Source organism: Macaca mulatta, chromosome X (genome assembly GCF_049350105.2).
Source record: "Macaca mulatta isolate MMU2019108-1 chromosome X, T2T-MMU8v2.0, whole genome shotgun sequence".
Taxonomy (NCBI): domain Eukaryota; kingdom Metazoa; phylum Chordata; class Mammalia; order Primates; family Cercopithecidae; genus Macaca; species Macaca mulatta.
The window spans coordinates 149,726,152-149,740,660 of record NC_133426.1 but is presented as its reverse complement, the minus strand read 5'-3'; positions in this window follow the sequence as shown (position 1 = coordinate 149,740,660).

Below are 14,509 nucleotides of genomic sequence, written 5' to 3'. Positions count from 1 at the left end.
AGAGTACAGTTTGTATTATGTACTACAAGTGCATGTGAATTAAATGTTATTTTAAAATGAAAAAAAAAAAAAAAAGATCTAGTTTAGATATTTGTCCCTGCCCAAATCTCAGGTTGAATTATAATTCTCAATGCCTGGTTGGAGGTGTATGGATCAAGGGGATGGATCATTTATGGCTTGGTGCTATCTTTGTGGTAGTCCTCATAAGATCTGATCATTTAAAGGTGTGTGGCAACTCCCTCCCACTCTCTCTTCTCCTGCTTTCACTATATGATTTGCTTGCTCCCCCTTCACCTTCCATCGTGAATAAAAGGTCCCTGAGGCCTCCTCAGAAGCCAAATTATGTCCGCACCATGTTTGTACAGCCTGCAGAACTACCAGCCAATTAAACCTCTTTTCTTATAAATTAACTAATTTTAGGTATTTCTGTATAGCAACGTAAGAATAACCTAACGCAGTTAATTAAAAAATACTGTAGACAATAGCATTATTAAAAATTACCAAAAGGTAGAAGCAACTCCAATTCATATCAACTGATGAACAGGTAAATGAAATGTGGTATATGTTTCAATGAAACATTATTCAGGCATAAAAGGAATGAAGTAATGATATATAGTATGAATGAATCTTGAAAAAATTAAGTGAAATAAACTAGTCATGAAAAATACTATATGATTACATTTATATATATATAAAATAATATTTTACATATATATGTTACTGTTCAAAATAGGCAAATACATAAAGACAGAAGGCAGATTAGTGGTTGCCAGGGCCAGGGGAGAATGGGGAGTGATTAAGTGATACATTAGTTTTGGAATTTCCTTTGTAGTGATGAAAAGGTACTGTAACTAGATGGTATTGATGGTTGCACGACATTGTGAATATAATCAATGCCACTTAGTTGTACACTTTACATTGGTTAATTTGGTAAATTTCATGTGTATTTTAAAACACAATAAAAAGAAAAAATAAAATAGAAAATGAGACATCAATATATTAAAATGTTCATTTCTGGGTAAGTGGGTCATACACTTTTTTTTATTTTCTGTTTTAAACACTTGTACTTTCTGAATATTTTAAATGAGTATATATTAATGTTATCATCATAAAAACTTAAAGAAAACTGGCAATGCATATGCACTAATACTAAACCTAGCATTTAAGGAAAGTTGAAGTTAGTGAAGTGAAAAGAAGAAAAGCTATTTAAAACATACTTTTTATTATGGAAAATGACAAACACAAACAAAACATAGAATAGTGTATTTAGCTTCCATTTATCCATTGCCCAGCTTAAATATTCATCAACTCATGAGGTATATTATTTGTTTTCATCCCCACCGAGAAAGCATTAATAAGTGTTGTTGTGCTGTGGGTGGAGAGAACATGGACCTAAAGGTAGAAGTATTTGTATTTTAATCTCAATTCTGTCATTTATTATCTGACTTGGGAGTCCAGACACTTAGAATAAATGCTAGTTCTCTTTACTGATCTGTGAGAGTTTTTGACTGGTTGCATAAACTATTTCCTCCTCTGTCAAAAATGATAATGTTTGTGTGTCATAAGTAAAATGAAATGGGGAAAAAGAAACAAAAATATATATGTATTAGTCTCTTCTTACACTGCCAATAAAGACATACTCGAGATTGGGTAATTATAAAGGAAAGAGGTTTAATTGAATCACAGTTTCACATGGCTGGGGAGGCCTCACAATCATGGTAGAAGACAAATGAAGAGCAAAGTCACGTCTTATATGGCAGCAGAGAAGAGAGTTTGTGCAGGGGAACTTCCTTTTATAAAACCATCAGATGTCATGAGATTTATTCACTATCATGAGAAGAGCACAGGAAAGACCTGTCCCCATGATTCAATTACCTCCCACTGGGTCTCTCCTTTGATGTGTGAGAATTATGGGAGCTACAATTCAAGATGAGATTTAAGTGAAGACAGTGCCAAACCGTATCATTCTGTCCCTAGCCCTTCCCAAATTTTATGTCCTCAGATTTCAAAACCAATCATGCCTTCCCAACAGCCCTCCAAAATCTTAACTCATTTCAGCATTAACTCAGAAGTCCACAGTCCAAAGTCTCATCTGAGACAAGGCAAGTCCCTTTCACCTATGAGCCTGTAAAATGAAAAGCAAGTTAGTTCCTTCCAAGATACAAGGGAGCACAGGCATCTGGCAAATACACCCATTCCAAATGGGAAAAATTGGCCAAAAAAACTGGCTGCAGGCTCCATTAAAGTCTAAAATCTAATAGGGCAGTGAAATCTTAAAGCTCCAAAATGATCTCTTTTGACTCCATGTCTCACATCCAGGTCACACCAATGTAAGAGGTGGGGTCTCATGGCCTTGAGCAACTCCGTGGCTTTCATGGTACAGTCCCCCTCCTGGCTGCTTTCATGGGCTGATGTTGAGTGTCTGTGTCTTTTCCAGGACCATGGTGCAAGCTGTTGGTGGATCTACCATTCTGGGGTCTGGAGGACAGTGGCCCTCTTCTCACAGCTCCACTAGGTAGTGCCCCAGTGGGAACTCTGTGGGGGCTCTGACCCCATATTTCCCTTCTGCACTGCCCTAACAGAGGTTCTCCATGAGGGCTCTGCCTCTGCAGCACACATCTGCCTGGACAGCCAGGTGTTTCCATAAATCCTCTGAAATCTAGGCAGATGTTCCCAAGCCTCAATTCTGGACTTCTGTGCAACCACAGCCTCAACACCACATGGAAGCTGCCAATGCTTGAAGCTTGCACCCTCTGAAGCCACGACCCAAGCTGTACCTTGGCCACTTTTAGCCACAGCTGCAGTGGCTGGGATGCAGGGCACAAAGTCCCCGGGCTGCACACAGCAGTGGGGCATCTAGGGCTCAGCCCAAGAAAGCATTTTTTCTTCCTGGACCTTCAGGCCTGTGATGGGAGGCACTGCCACAAAGGTCTCTGACATGCCCTGGAGACGTTTTTCCCATTGTCTTGGTGATTAACATTAGGCTTCTTATTACTATTGCAAATTTCTGCAGCAGGCTTAAATTTCTCCCCAGAAAATGAGATTTTCTTTTCTAAAGCATAGCCAGGCTGCAAATTTTTTGAACTTTTATGTTCTGCTCCCTCTTGAATGTTTTGTCAGTCAGAATTTCCTTCTGCCAGATCCCCTAAATTATTTATCTCAAGTTCAAAGTTCCACAGATTTCTAGGGCTGTGGCAAAATGCCTCCAGTGATTTTGCATAGCAAGAGTGACCTTTATTCCAGTTCGCAACAAGTTCCTCATCTCTATCTGAGACCACCTCAGCCTGGACTTTATTGTCCATATCACTATCAGCATTTTGGCCAAAGTCATTCAAGAAGTCTCTAGGAAGTTGCAAACTTTTCCACATTTTCTTGTCTTTTTCTGAGTCCTCCAAACTATTCCAACTTCTCTGCCTGTTACTGAGTTTTAAAGTCGCTTCCATATTTTCAGGTATCTTTACATCAGCATCCCACTCTACTGGTACCAATTTACTGTGTTAATTTGTTCTCATGCTGCTAATAAAGACATACCTGAGACTGAGTAATTACAAAGGAAAGAAGTTTAATTGACTCACAGTTCCACGTGGCTGGAGAGGCCTCACAATCATTGCAGAAGACAAACAACGAGCAAAGTCATGTATTACATGGCAACAGGCAAGAGAGCTTCTGTGGGGGAACTCCCATGTATAAAACCATCAAATCTGAAGAAACTTATTCACTATTATGAGAACAGCATGGGAAATACCTGCCCCCATGATTTAATTACCTCCAACCAGGTACCTCACACAACACATAGGAATTATGGGAGCTATGACTCAACATGGGATTTGGGTGGGGACACAGCCAAACCATGACAATATACAATACAGGTCATCAGATTAATTGTATTGGCTACCTATCTTTTTATAACCTGAATGAAAGTTAACTAGGAATCTGGATGTTTTTAAATCAAATTTAACTATGTAAAAGTTGATGAATATACATTTGTGTAGAGGAACATTATGTCTCAGATGGCCTGAGGCAGTCTATTTGTTCCTGTGATCAGCCAAAAGTATTGTCACAGCCCTCTTTACCTCTCAATGATTCCCAGTTTAAATGATGCATTTTAAGAGTACCCTATATTTAGAAAATGTAATTTTAGGAAAATAACATTCAGGAGGTTTTTAAAATGCAGTACCATATTTAAAAAATGAGTATTATGTGCTTTTTAAAAGCACGAACTTTTCAATATTGATGAATAATTTTTAAAATAAGCATTTTCATATGTTAACTGAATTTATCTGATATTCAGCAATAATTTCATTTATATTTTAGAATAGACTTTATGATTCTGGGCCATTCCCAAATGACTGTAGTTTGGCATAAATATAAAGCTCTACAGGACTTAGCTCTTTTTACAGTGCTGTGATTGCATCCGTAATGCCCCTGTCTTCCTATTTGCAAAGGCAAGCAGGTTAATTCCCTCATAAAAGAAGGACCCTTAAAGCCACATGAAGGAGCGCTTGTGGACAAATCAGATTGCTGAACTAACCATAGTACTAATGGCTACTCCACTCAAATAAAAATCTAGCTGCTATCGAGCATGGCCCTAGTGCCCGAAAACTGTAAAGTGTTTTACAATCACCTTTAACAAGCCTGCCTCACATCAACCCAGGGGGCACAAGTTGAAATAGCTAGTTTTTTTTTTTTTTTCTAATATGAAAACATACTCATTCATTCAACGTTTATTGAGCATATTACCCATCCCACTTCTATACAAGGCATTAAAGATACAAAGATGCATAAGGCAGTGTCCAAAGCTAGATGAGGAGCTCAGTGTGAACTCACAGATTCTGGCCATTCAAAATTTATTTCACCAGCTACAAGTATAAATTACAATTTATCATTAGTTTTCTAGAATCTGCCATTGTGTTCTTCTATTTCTTCAAGAAATACTGAGTACTCACACTGTTCCAGGCATTATTCTGGGTACTAGAAATACATGAAGGCCCTGTTCTCATGAAGCTAACAGCTTAGAGCGGGGACGCAGAAAATTTAAAGAAACAAACATACAACATGTCAGGTGGTAATAAGTGTTATGAAAAGAAACTGACTCAGAGTAAAATGAGATGGAGCTTGATGAGAGTGAGGAGTGAGTTATTCCATATTGGGTGGTCAGGGAAGACTTTTTTTCAGAAGAAGCCTGAAAAATCTTCTTTTCTGAGAAGAGACCTAAAAAAAGATGATAGAGATATCAAGAGAATTCCAGGCGGAAAATATGGCTTGTATATTCCCCAGGATATCAAGGAGGTCAGTGTATCTGGACAGTGAACTGGGAAGATAGTGGTAATCTGGTGGTGAGGTCAGACGGAGAGAGGGAGGCAGGACAAACTATGCATTGCCTGTGAGGGATTGCATGAAAACTGAATTTTGTTCTAAGTGTGCTTCAAAACAATTACCTGTTTTTGAGAACAGAAGTGAGATGCTTTAGGGTTTGAAAGGGTCACCCTGGCTGCTGTGTTGAGAATGACTGTAGGAGGGCAAAGGTTGAAATAGGTCGATCAGTTAGGACATTTGGGGAATAACTGAGGCGAGTGATTGATGGTGGCTTGAACTAGGATACTAGTAGTAGAGTTGGAGAAAAATGGTTGAGTTGGGGATAGAATCTGAAGATAGAGACCACATGACTTGCTTGACAGATTGGACATATTTGTAAAACTACATTTTTCCTTGAGAAAAATGAACTTGCCACTTACTGAGATGGGGAAGACTGTAAGAATAGAAGGCTAGGAGACAGAAATCAGGATTTGGATGATGGATATATTAGGTTTGTGTTCAGACATTGAAATGGAAATGTAGAATAGGCAGTTGACTATGTGCGTCTAGAGTTTGAGTGAGAGATCTGTGTTAAAGACAAAGATTTTAGAATCTTCAACATATACATGGCATTTAAAGTCATGAGACTGGATATATTTAACCAGAAAGTATGTGTAGATAGATGCTTGAAATACTGAAAAGAAATAGCCATTAATTTTATAAGAGAAACCAGGAGAAAATAGTTTATCAGATGCTAAGTAAAAAAGGTATTTAAGAAGGAAACTGTAATCAGTTATGTCAAAGGCCACTTCATGTATCTAATAATCACTTACTAATAAGTCTTTTTTTTTCCAGGCACTCTTCTAGGTGCTTGAGATCTAAAGCTGAAAAAATACAGTTGTTATCCTGGGGATGCTTCCAGTGTGGGAGATGGCCACATAAGCAGACCATGCTGATATATTGTGAATAGTGCTAAAAGAGTCACATGCAAAATTTACCAGGGGAACATGTGCCTTCTGTTATGTGGCTTTCCTATTAAACCCTCACAGGCAAGTGATTGGAGTGAATAAATCTTTTGTGTTAGTATACTGCAGTGACTGATTGCTGCAAAGGATGTACTGAATGACAGTCTAGGTTTTATTCCCTAAGAGGCCAGTTAAATATAAGCCAAGTTTCTTGGGAGATATTTTTCAGACTAGGCAAGGTTTTGTTATAATCAGGAAAGAGATTGGTATTCATACTCTTTTACTTTGTATTCAAGCTAGAATTAGACATTGAGAAAAAGTACTAAAATATATATTGGTATAACTATATGGAAGCACCAGACTAGCATTCTTTATCTAAAGCAATTGTGGTACCCTACGGACACTTTCCAGAGGATGTGAGAATGGACCAGCAGAATTAGCAATACACACAGCTTCCAAGGTAAGCTGCTTATTTGCTTAAGTAACTTGACTATTTTGGTTCAGTTCACTCAAATGATCAATTCAGTTATGAAATAATCATTTGCTTGTCTTTTATTTGCCCATAGATAAAAGGACAACATGATTGACTTAGTGGATTTGTTTGATTAAATAATCCTTTGCTTGGCCTTCAGGTCACAGTGCATACTCTTTAGTGTGACAGAGCTTTTCATCAGAGAGTTGAGTAGAGGATTTCAAATGACACACTCTAGAGTCATGCTGCCTTGTCTTGAATCCTGGTTTCATTGTTCACTAATTGAGTGACCTTGGAAAAAAATTACATGATTTCTCTATCCATTAGTTTCTTCATCTGTAAAATGGGGGTAATAATAGAACAAAACTCAGAGGGTTATTGTGTGTAGTAAATCTGCTACTTACATGCATTGTACTTAACAAGTCATTTGGGGCATAGTAGTGCAATCTAAGTGTTTGCTATTATCATCTGGCTCAAATCCACTGGTCTGGACTCACCAGCTGTCACTTACAAACATCCAGCATCCCTCCAGCCAATCAAAGCTGCTTAAACAGAATAACAGAGAGAACAGCCAGGAGGCTGTTTCACTGATCCAAGCAAGAGTTGATGGTGCCAGTGAAGATGGAGAGAAGTAGATTGATTTGGATTATATTTTGAAAGTTGAGCTGACAATATTTTCTAATGAATTGCATGTGTAGGGTAAGAGCATGAGAAGTAAAACAAACCAACAGATGAAACAATTCCTAGCGTTTGGGCTGGACTAATTGTATGGAAGTCTGGGAGAGGAGCAGGAATTCTACTTGGAACATGTTATAGATTTTGACTATTTCCAAGAAGAGATGTCAAGTAGCCAATTGGATAACACATCTGGAGTTCAGGGGAGAAGTCAGTGCTGCAGACATAAATTTGGGAATCGTCAGTATATAGATACTATTTAAAATACAAAGCCATAGGAATAGCTGAGGTTATGTAGGGGCTGGTATAGCTGATGACTCTCATGAAGATTATATGAGTAAGCTAATGTGACATATTTGGCAAAATTACTGCACATAGTAAGTGTGCAATATATAATTATTGTTATGATTGTGATTATTATTAAGGATAATTTATTGCAATGACAGAAATTATGGAAAACCTCCATTGTTATTTAGAGATGCATTTCCACACCTTTCTTCTATCCTGGCACACATAGAAAATGATAACATTTGCACAACTACTGGGGTGAACATCACTGTTTGAAGTACCTGCCTCAGGTCTTGCCCACCTTCCCCCATTTATGTGAACGTAAGTATCTTTGGCTATAGTATTCCATTCTTACTACAGCACTGCATCAAACTATTTGAAGACCTGTAGTCTAGAGCCTTGATACTTAAAGTATGGTGCACAGACTAGCAGTGTGGGTTTTGTTTTTTTCATGCATAATCTTGGGCCCAGTAAATCCGAATCTGAATTTTTACAAGATGCCCAGGTGATTCCAGTGTATGTACCTTAAAGTTTCAGAAGCTGATTTATGGGATTACTGTGCAAATCATAAGTAATTTACATTCACTGAAACTAATATATGGAATGCCAAACTTGAAATGATTATTTCTTCTTTTCTTCTTCCTTTCCACACAAAGGAAGGCTATATATTGTGTCGATTATGTGCTGGGCACATGGAGACATTTGCATCAGGGTTGTTTTTGCATGGCTGGACTTATTTGTAATGTGCAATAACTGTGGGGTTCACTGTTTAATTAAGTAATTTCCATTTTACAAGGGCACTTTATACCCACATTGTGGCCATGCTTATATGTGATGAATAACCTGGGACTATCTTTTAACCTTGCAACTATGACAGTTGATATCAGGGATAGAGTTCAGGGTGGGAAACCTAACACCTCACTTTGGGCCACATTAATGGTTGCTGCTGAAATGAGTAAATTCCATTTGGCCTGGGATAGTGACTCTGAAGCACATTGATGAAATAAGGCTATCAGCTAAATTTGATTTAGATAGAAGGGGAATATGATTAATTCAAGCCTCCACCCAACCTAATTTCTTCTCTAATCAAGGTTTTATTTTTTTAATTACCCACTTAATTTTATTATTCAGCTTTTAATTTGTTCCATATAGATAATGCCAAAGGCTAGGTTAACTTGTATGAAAATGACCCACTTATATTTTTAATATGTAAAACACTTTTAAAAATTAAGCTAATAAATAGGTTTAAATTATTATTAATATTTTTATTTACTTTGGGAACATCCAAACTTGCTACTGTAGCAAGTGGGATCCTGGAGTTCTCACCCATTCTTGAGTGGGTGTGGCCTGACTCACCTCACAACAGTGGGTATTGAGCCAAAGAAATTCTTCCATTAGACATTCCAAAGAAAAAGGACAGGTTCAAGAACCAAAGAGAGTTCAAATGAAACATTATCCCAGAAGGAGAGATGGAGGCTCCATAGAAGGTTCCTGGTGTGTAACTGAAAATAGCCCAAGGGGCAAGAAGGAAAGATATCTGTTAGAGAATATGTCTATGTGCGTTGAAGCAGAACTTGGAGACACATCTTATGCTTTCAATCTTAAGATCAACTATACCACTGTAATACCCACAGCCTTGCCCATATATGGCCAATGGGTTTTCAGAGGGCAGAGAAGGTATTAATTTAAGACAGAACTAGTTCGTCTTTGAGCTTAGTCACTCCAGGGTTTAATCTATGATATGATTTTGCTGTGTCCCTACCCAAATTTCATCTCAAATTGTGGTTCCCATAATCCACATGTGTTGTGGGGGGACTTGGTAAGAGGTAATTTAATCATGGGGGCAGTTTCCCTCATGCTATTCTCGTGATATTAAATTCTCATGAGATCCGATGGTTTTATAAGTGCCTGGCATTTCCCCTGCTTTCACTCGTTCTCTCTCCTGCCACCCTGTGAAGGGATGCCTTCCACCATGATTTTACATTTCCTGAGACCTCCCCAGCTATGCTGAACTGTGAATCAATTGAAGCAGTTTTCTTTATAAATTACCCAGCCTCAGGTATATCTTCACAGCAGAGTGAGAATGGACTAATACAGTAAATTGGTGCCACAGAAAGTGGGGTGCTGCTATAAGGATACCCAAAAATGTGGAAGTGACTTTGGAACCTGGTAACAGGCAGAGGTTGGAAAAGTTTGGAGGGCTCAGAAAAAGGCAGGAAGATGTGGGAAAGTTTGAAACTTCCTAGAGACTTGTTGAATGGCTTTCACCGAAATACTGATAGTGATATGGACGATGAAGTCCAGGCTGAGGTGGTCTCAGATGGAGATGATCAACTTGTTGGGAACTGGAGTAGAGGTCATTCTTGCTCTGCTTTAGCAATGGGACTGGTGGCTTTTTGCCCCTGCCTTGGAGGACTGTGGAACTTTGAACTTAAGAGAGATGATTTAGGTATCTGGCAGAAGAAATTTCTAAGCAGCAAAGCATACAAGAGGTGACAGAGCATAAAAGTTTGGAAAATTTGCAGCCTGAAAATGCAATAGAAAAGAAAAACCCACTTTCTGGGAAAAAATTCAACCCTGCTGAAGACATTTTCATAAGTAAGGAGGAGCCAAATGCTAGTTGCCAAGACAATGGGGAACATGCCTCCAGGGCATGTCAGAGACATTCGTGGCAGCCCCTCCCATCACAGGCCTGGAGACCTAGGAGAGAAAAATGGTATTCTGGGCTAGGTTTGGGCTTCCCTGCTGTGTGTAACCTAGGATTTGGTGCCCTATATCCCAGCTACTCCAGCCATGGCTAAAAGGGGCCAAGGTACAGCTTAGGCCATTGCTTCAGAGGGTGCAAGCCCTAAACATTCACAGCTTCTAAGTTGTATTGGGCCTATGAGTGCACAGAAGCCAAGAATTGAGATTTGGGAACCTCCATCTAGATTTCAGAGGATGTATGGAAATGCCTGGATGTTCAGACAGAAGTTTGCTGCAGCAGCAGGGCCCTCGTGGAGAACCTTTGCTAGGGCAATGCAGAACAAAAATGTGGGGTCAAAGCCCCTACACGAGTTCCCACTGGAGTACTGCCTAGTGGAGCTGTGAGAAGAGGGCTACCATCCTCCAGACCCCAGAACACTAGATCCACTGACAGCTTGTACCATGAGCTTGAAAAAGATGCAGATACTCAATGCCAGCTGTGAAAGCAGCTGGGTGAGGGCTGTACTCTGTAAAGCCACATGAGTGGAGCTGCCTAAGGCTGTGGGAACCCACCTCTTGCATCAGCATGACCTGGATGTGAGATATAGAGTCAAAGGAGATTATTTTGGAACTGTTAAGATTTAATGATCACCCTATTGGATTGTGGACTTGCATGTAGCCTTTGGCCCCTTTCTTTTGGCCAATGTATCCCACTTGGAATGGGTGTATTCACCCAATGCCTGTACCACCATTGCATCTAGAAAGTAACTAACTTGCTTTTGATTTTACAGGCTCATAGGTGGAAGGAACTTGCCTTGTCTCAGATGAGACTTTGAACTTGAATGTTGAGTTAATGCTGGAATGAGTTAAGACCTTGGGAGACTGTTGGAAGGGCATGATTGTGTTTTAAAATGTGAGGACATGAGATTTGGGTGGGGCCAGAGGTACAACTGTATGGTTTGGCTCTGTCTTCACCAAAATCTCATTTTGAATTGTAGTTCCCATAATTCACATGTGTGATGGGAGGAACCTGGTGGGAGGTAATTGAATTATGGGGGCAGTTTTTCTCGTGCTATTCTTGTGACAGTGAGTAAGTTCTCACAAGACCTGATGGTTTTATAAGGGGCTTCCCCCTTCCTTTGGCTCTCGTTCTTCTTCTTCCTGCCACCCTGTGAAGAAGAACATGTTTGCTTCCTCTTCTTCCATGATTGTCAGTTTTCTGAGGCCTCCCTGGCCATGCTGAAGTGTGAGTCAATTAAATCTCTTTCCTTTATAAATTTCCCAGTCTCGGGTATATTCTTATAGCAGTGTGAGAACAGACTAATACAATCTGTATGTTCCATGCAGTCTTATGGCTATCTGCCATATAATGTTTGTGGCACTATATGGGAGGGTTTAAAGGATCACAGGTTGCATGTGAAAGGAATTGAGAATCATATATCTGGTTCTTGTCAGGCTGATACATGATATATTCAGGTGAGTTTGCATGAGCAAAACTTCCCACTCCCAATATTGATGAAGGAGGGTTACTGAGCAAAGGAAAGTAAGCAAGAGAGGGCTCTGGACAAAAGAAAAGTCAGCCACCAGCTCACTATGTGACTGTGGACCAGGTCCTTCTTCTCTTAAGCCTCACTTAGCCTATTTGTAAAAAACAGTATGGACTGAATGAATTCAAGTGGCCCTACTGGTTTAGACATTCTATAATCCTAGGCAAGCTGGCAACGTTAACCTGAATTTTAGGAACTGTCAAGTCAAAAAATTGTAAAAATTGTTATACAACCTGATATGGTTTGGCTGTGTCCCTACCCAAAATCTCATATTGAATTGTAATCCCCATAATCCCCACATGTCAAGGGTGAGACCAGGTGGAGGTAATTATATCATGGGGACAATTCTCCCATGCTGTTCTTATGATTAAGAGTGAGTCTTATGAGATCTGATGGTTTTATAAGTGTCTGGCATTTCCCCTGCATGCGCTCATTCTCTCTCCTGCCACCCTGTGAATAAGGTGCCTGCTTCTCCTTTGCCTTTCATCATGACTGTAAGTCTCCTGAGGCCTCCCCAACCATGCAGAACTGCGAATCAATAAACCTCTTTCCTTTATAAATTATCCAGTCTTGGCTCTTTCTTCATAGCAGTGTGAGAACAGACTAATACACAACCAAAATCTCAACCAATATTATTCTTAAAAATTTTTTTTGAAGCATTCACTGAAGGAAAAGAGATGCAGGGTATCAGAGTAATAGAATTCTGAATTGGGAGACTTTGAGAAAAAGAAATCAAATAAAGTCCTGGGTCTGGCGCTCCATCCCCCTGAGGCACTCCAGGATGAAACCTAGAGAATGTGAGGGGAAAATTATGAGAGATGGTTCTTCATGTTTACTTTACAGTGCTCTGCAGACAACCTTCTGTCACCATGACCAATTAGAAACAAACAGTAATCAGCATTATTGAGAGGAGAAAAAAATATTTCCATGTTGAAAATATACACAATCAAATAAAAACAAGGCATTTTAAATTACCTGTAGGAATTTCATGAGAGTGGTTGTCATGCTCCTTAATTGGCTATTTTGTTCACTGTACATGGTCAGGAAATACAATGACATGGCAGTAATTTCCATTTCTGTGAAAATATTGTTTTGTTTTTTTTTTCAGGACATACAGCCCCAATTAAATTTTTTCCCTCCAAATACTTAAAAAACATGCATTTAAATCACTGAGTAAATTTCTCATTTCAATTAATATTCATACAAGTGAGAAATCATAAAACTATGTGAAATTGAATAACAATAAAATGACTAAGATCTAGTAAAATGAAATGTAAATATTGAACATGCTTCAGTTTTTCATATCCAGTAGTTAAAGATAACATTAACTCATAATTATGGTATGAACTACAAAGACCTATCAGCTAAAACATTGGGTAAGACTTGAAATAAATAACATCTGTTTACATAATCTCAGTTTCAGAAAGGTGTTGGAATTCCAGGAAAAACTGCACCATCAGCATTTTTATATTGGCCTTCTAAAAGTTCTTTACTCCTAGATGGGCAATATAAATAGGCCAATTTTTGGCCTGAAATTGGAAGATCTGTTTGAATTTCTGCTCCACCACTGATCCTGGCTGTGTGACCTCTGAAAGATCACTTAGCATTTCAGATTTTTCATTTCCTCAGCTATAAAAGTTGGGATAATATATATTTCATGGGGCAGTTATTTATTAAGATATATTAAAAAGTGTTTCTATAGAGTAAAACATAAGAAAACCATTGAGTAGTGAATCTGTTCTCTAATACTGCATAACAGGCCACACTGTCTTAGTGGTTTAAAACAAAAATGATTTTACTCTTTCTCACTGTTTCTGAGCATCCAGAATTTGGGAAGGGCTTAGGTAGGCAATTCTGGCTTATGATTTATCATGTAGTCTTAGCATTTCTCCATGTGTTATCTTCATATGGGCTAGTTGGACTTCCTAAAAGTATGCCAGCCTCAGAGAAGTTCCATTGTTTACATGGTTGCTAGCATCACCCATATAAGGCAGAACTGCATGGCATTTTTATAGCTTAGTTTTGGAAGCTGCATAACATCTCTAGTGGTCAAGGCAGTCACAAAAACCCAAATTCAAGGGAAGGGGTCATATACCATATATTTACTTTCGAAGAGTGTTAAAGTCATTTAGTAAGAAGAGCATGTGCTGCTGTGATCATTCTTGGAAAATACAACCTGTCACATATGATATTGAACCACAGTTTTGTGTCATTATTGCTAGTCTGATTTATAAGATACTTTTTTTTTGAGACAGACTCTCACTCTGTTGCCCAGGCTGGAGTGCAATGGCATGATCACAGCTCACTGCAGCTTCGAACTTCGGGCTCAAGCAATCCTCCCATCTCAGCCTCCCAAAGTGTTGGGATTGCAAGTATGAGTCACCATGCCTGACCGGATTTATAAGATACTTTGACTACTCATTCTCCAATGAAACCACTCCCTCAAGGTCATTATTTCATCGATTAATTTAGAAGAAAATTAATCTATGGCAGCATCCTCTTTCAGGAAGCAAAGAATAATATTTAATACCATATAGGATATTGGTTCTTCATCAGACAATATTCCAGGTGTGTTACGGATG